Genomic DNA, 6242 nt, shown 5'->3' with positions numbered 1-6242 from the left:
ACAGTGCTGCAGACAGCCAAACTTGGGTTTTCTGTGTGAACAGCAAGTGCACTTTAGAGCAGAGCCATCTCTTTGGCACAAGAGTCACCTTAGTTGTTTATAATTACATGGCTCAGTAACTTAAATTGAGTGTAGCACTAGATCTTGCTTGTTCTTTTTCTTTGTATTTTACTTGGGACTCTTTATGTGACTACTATCTATATGAGACAAGATAAGACAAATGCTTGGGCTACCTCTGTGACTGTCTCTGCTCATTGTGCTGTCCTGTGCAGAGTTCATTGGGCCCCCTCCTGTGCAGCACACCATTCCTCTAGCATCCTGAGAGGAAGGCTATAGGATTAAGTTTAAGAATGGCAGTTTTTATAACCCAGTTAGCTCCTATGTAGTTGAGATGGATACCTATTGATTTATTCATTAAGCTTTAAACACAAGAACTGAGCAGATGTTTCTAACCCTATATGCTATTTTAACTATTTCCCTGCCACATGCCCCAAGTTACTTGCATTTATGTCTCTCCTTGGTTCTCTCTGCTCTAGCTGTATGTTCTTATAGAGAACTCTTTTGGTGACTCTTCCTTGTGGATGCCTCATGGCAACAGTCTTCTTCCTCTACCTGCCTCATGGCTCTTCTTCTCCTGTACCCTCATCTCCCTCATGGGGAAACTCTTTCTTCTTTCTATTCTCCCCAGATCCCTGGCTGGTATGGTAGTCAGCCTTTCTATCTCCTCTGCCAAGTCATTGGTAATTCAGCCTTTTATTAACCAATCAGAGAATACTGGGGAGCATTCTTTACAGATTGATAAAAGGATTCCTCATATTCATGACATTGCAGGTGTTCAGAATGTAAGGAGATCTAATGGCTCAGAAATTATCATCTAAATATACAGTGCACAAGACCCTTTTCCAAGAGAAAGCTGCTTAAGAACAGTTGGAAAATCCAGGTGCATGTTGTCCAGTTGATAATTAAGTTCATTTCCTGATATGATCCAAGTTGCTGTAGTCATCTTTGGAGCCATAACTCTTGATAAAGACCTTCTGGATATCTTTTGTATTATTTACTAAGGAATGTTCTCATTCAATGCTAAATAAATTTGCCAGACTGCTTCAATCTAGTGAAAACTTAAAGAATTATTCTCACTTAGAACTCCAACTCTTTTAGGTCACTTTGTAAATTCCCTTAGAACAAGTTGAGGTATTTTGAAGTCTGAGCGAGGAGAGTTGTTTTGAGCTAGAGGTCAATCTGCATTAAAAGACACACAGAGTACTCTCAGACTGCTATTAGTTGAGGACATCTACTAAGCTCTACTTTGATAAATTTTTCTTAACCAGATAGGTTTTAATCTTTGTAGGGGAAAAAAAAGGTCACTTTAATTTGCATGTTTCTATAACTTTATTATCTATAAATAAGACTGTGTTTTACACAGTAGCAGTTATTAGAACTTTTCATATTTTCTTTCAGTTCAGTGAACAAAAAACTGCAAAAATTCACCATTTTGATCATGGCTTTCAATCTGTGCATCATGACCCCTTTATTTGCCTATCAAATATTTGCATTATATTCAAAATAGTAGCAAAATTATAATTATGAGATAGCTATAAAATAATTTTATGGTTGGGCATGACCACCACATGGGAAACTAAGAGTCGCAGCATTAACAAGGTAGAGAACTAATGTTTGAGATCACAATCTACTCATAGTATGTTATAAAATGTAGAAATCCTCATCAATCCATTTTACTGTTTGTAAACAAAGGCACTTAATCTAGGTTCTAGCTGTTAAGATTCTGCTAATGAAGAACATGCCAGCACTTGTGTAAATGATACATATGCTCTGTCTTCCAAGCTTAATTGCATCTCTTTACTAGTCTTCACAAATAATTTTCACATTACTTGGTTTGGCCAATGATATTTTTGTGACACCAATTGTAAAGTCACTGTCATAGATCTGTGATGTTTATTCTATTTCAATATCTGATTTGGAGGTCTAAGTTCTGAATGCTTAGATATTTCTAGTACAAACTATGTTGATTATAGTGGTTTAGATCATTAAATTGTTTGTTTTCTCACGATTCTGGGTTGTTACCTTACCCTGAGTTCTCTTAAGTAGCAGTTTAGTTTTTATGCTCTGCAGAGAATCATCAGTAGATTTGTTTTGAGATGCTTATTCAAAAGGAGGCGAAAACCGAGCTGAACATAAGACTGTTTCCAAAAGTGCTTTCTGCCTAAGAGAACAAAGGTACATGCAGTAAAGGTGCCCACACATTATGCATTGCATCTGAGTTCAAGCCTTAGTAATGCAAAAACAAAAGGCAAAAGTAAACTCTGAATCTGTCGAATTCAGCTAGCATGATACTATTTCAATCAGAAAACTCGCATACCCAAAAACTGGGAAGACAGATCAGTCACTAAAGGAGTAAGGAAAATCCCATCTCAAGGGACTAAATAGAACAGTGAGAGGAGTCTTTGCAGTCCCTGAGTTACATTAAAAAGAAGCATTGTCAAGCTATACGGAACTAATGAGGAGATGTTTTAAGTTGATGGCAATACATGGAACTCTTCACACAAAATATGGACAGATGCTGAATCTTGGTATTTAGAATTTTAAAAGAATGACAGCTTGGATGTTAAAAATACGTTAAAAGAAAATTGACAGTTAATTGACATGATCATGGAAGAATATGACAGAGTTTGACTGAAAATATTTTGATGTTCATAACAATAGAGTACATTTAAGTTTAAGGAAAAGCAAGGTTTTAATATGAGATTTTAAATTTGATTCCTGTCCTGGGGCCTTTCAGAAGTGTCTTAGTAAGATGAACATCAGCTATTCTATTCTGACAGCACTCCTCAGAGGACCTAGAGATAAATCTGTATATAACATGCAAGTATGCAGAAGATACAGGATTGTAGATAAATAAGGAAAACAAAAATATATACATACAATGAATTATGGGAAGGATTATAGATGTTCAAAAAATCTAGGAACTATGACACAGGTATCTTTGGATACTGATAATATTATATGGCTTATCACCAAAAAATATGTTAAACATTTGAATAATTTTAAGTTGATAGTCATGCACACACACAAAAAAATCTTAATGGCACCTTCAATTAAGTAGACCAGAGAACTGTTTTTCATTCCATGTAAAGGAAAATATAATATATAAATGGTTTTAAAATACTTGGACTAGAGAGGTGACTGAATGGTCAAAGTACTTGTTCTGCAATCCTGAGTATCTGACTTCAGATTTCCAGAACTCACAAAAAAAAAAAAAAAAGATGAAAGAGAATATGGATTTATACTCACAGTATATAGCTACCAAAAGATGGAAGTTAAAGGATGATTACCTGAAGCCTGCATGCCCTATAAGTTCGGTTTCTGCAGCCATGAAGAAAGAGATAGCTTATCTCGGGCAAATCATAAGGAAATGCTGGCATACAGAGATATCCTCTCATCTATACCCACACCACAACATTTACATTCTTCACTTTCTCACAAAAATGTACAAGTATACACACATTTCACACACATATATCTATTCACACACAAAGACACATGTACACACACAGCAAAAATATCACTAGAAAATTATTTAACATAGGGAACCATGAAAGTTAAATATTTCTATATATTTTTACTTAAAAGATACATAATTATCTATACACATATACACATATATATGTGTATATATACATTATATATACATGCACAAATATATATGTATATATGTAAATATATACATACATGTATATACATGTAAATTTATATATGTGTATATGTATATATGTAAATATATATATATATATACACACACACACACACATACATATTTGTGTATGTGTGTGTGTAGTGTAAATTCCATGAACTTTAGTGTTGGTAAGAATCTTTCATTCAGAATAGAATGAAATCCTGGTATTATTTCAGTATCTACTTAGTCATCCTCTTCAATTCAGTGTCCATGATTCTTCCATGCCTCTCATAACCTCTATCATCTCTCTTCTCAAGCATCATCATGTTTTTATCAAGATTAGAATGCATACAATGAACAATTTGTTATGAAGATGTCTAGTGTACTCTCTTTCAGAAAATGAATTCTAGTTTCTGTATCTTTAGCTAAATTTACTATCTGATATGCAGTGAATCATATCACTGCACTGACTACTTTAAAGGGACTATTTATTTAAATAATTTTATAAGATATAATAAAGAGAAATGTGTCTATATTTTTATATTTCATGGATTTCACATTAAATAATAAGTAACAATCATGTAAGGTTAAACAATCTAAATAAAGTATTCTGTTTTTAGAAAATGCTCATTTCTACATGGGTTGGTCTGTGCCCCTCCCCCCTCACACATACTACATATGTAGCAGAGGAATGCCTTGTCTGGCCTCAGTGGGAAAGGATGAGCTTAATTCTGTATAGAGACTTGATGCCCCAGGGGAGGGGAATGTAAGTGGGGTGAGGTGGGAGTGGGAGCACCTTCTCAGAAGTAAAGGGGGGGATGGGGTAAAGAACTTGTGGAGGGGGACCAGGAAGGGGACAACATTTGAAATGTAAGTAAATAAACAAAATAATTAATTAAGAGAAAGAAAATATGCATGCCTGTGTGTAAGTGGACTTTAGGGTGGAGGTATCCTCAGAGGTCAAAGGAGTATCAAATCCCATGGAGTTGTAGTACAAGCAGCTATAAAACAACTCATGTGGGTATAGAGAAGCAAACTCCAGTCCTCTGTATCAGCTTCTCTTAATGCTAAGTCAGCTTTCCAGGCTCTTAGTCTATATTCTTAATAGTGAAGAATTAACTGAACCTTAGAGACCCATGGCATTTTCCCACAAATATTGACATATCTATTCAAAGAAAAATTTGGATGCCTTAAAATTATTTTCTGTGAAGAGTTAATAAGGTGTATGTAAACCAAATCTGACTTTCTTGTACAATTCCTACTAAAATTGTTTTCCTAAATGCAAGCATATAAATGCTGATGGTTAAACTGATAAATTCATTAAATTCTATATTTTTGTCAAATCATAAGAAAGGATTTATTAGGAAATCCAACAAGAATTTGTGGACTTGAAGTAAAATATACATAAGCTAACTTTTGACCCAAGATAGAAGTTTTAACATTGAACAAGGCCAGAGAGTAAGTTCAGACATTATATGTATTAAATGACTACCATGGTTGTATGCTCAGAAATCCTATTAATTTCAGTTTTTCTAACCTTATACTTCTCAGTTCTTGTTATAAAGGATCACTGTGTTTCATGGGAGAGATATTATCTCTCCGTATTAACTTAATTAAAACAAAAACTGCATGACTGCTCAGCTCAACCTAAACAAATCTACCCATTAATTGAATTGAGATCATAAGGTGTTCATTCCAGTGACTTGTTTCTCTTTTGTTTCTTTGCTAGCTAAGTAGCACACTTTATCTAGAATCAAACTATCAAGCCCTCGCATTGAGTAATTACTTTGGGGACATGTTATGAATGAAAACCAAGTCCCAGGATATTCCAATACCAAACTTTTCCTATTGTATTTAGTCATTGAATTTTTTTCTTGTCTATGATTTTGCTATCTTTTATACTATTGAACTCTGAGAACATTAATAAAACAATCTGACTCGAGAAGAACTTCACATATGCAGTCATTAATTACAGTGCTAAGAATAATAGGAACAACAGTAATTATAATGGTAATGTCTGATATCTTCTGAATTAATATTCAATAATCTATTATAAACTATCTTTTTTGCAACAGTGATGCATATGATTCATCAAAATTCCATGAACCTTTCCATGTCTTCCAGCCTTTAAATTGTTTATGATGTGGGCCTGTGATTGTCTTAGTTAACAGACTGTAGAAAGTATTACTGTGTCTAAGTCCTGTTATGGTGAAGCTGTGTCTCATTATGCCTTGGCCATCCCTATTTGCTCTTGCTGAATGGACAGTTGAAGCTATCTACACATAGACCTTGTAATATCCAGAAAGTATTATAAGATAGAGTTTCATTTCCCAAGGTAACAGCAGATAGAGGACATTCTCTTTTATGCATTACAGATTTATGTGCCTGAGAAATTAGTTTTTCTTCTGCCAAGACATTGTAATGAGAGCTTTGATGCAAGGGTAGCCAAACTTTGTCAGATAAATATAATGCATCTACTACTCCATAGAAAACACTAGGGATTAGACACTATTTCTTTATTAAAGTACATTTGCTCAATGAAAAATATGGG

Source organism: Grammomys surdaster, unplaced genomic scaffold, assembly GCF_004785775.1.
Source record: "Grammomys surdaster isolate TR1022 unplaced genomic scaffold, NIH_TR_1.0 126178, whole genome shotgun sequence".
Classification (NCBI taxonomy): Eukaryota; Metazoa; Chordata; class Mammalia; order Rodentia; family Muridae; genus Grammomys; species Grammomys surdaster.
This window is presented reverse-complemented; position numbering follows the sequence as displayed.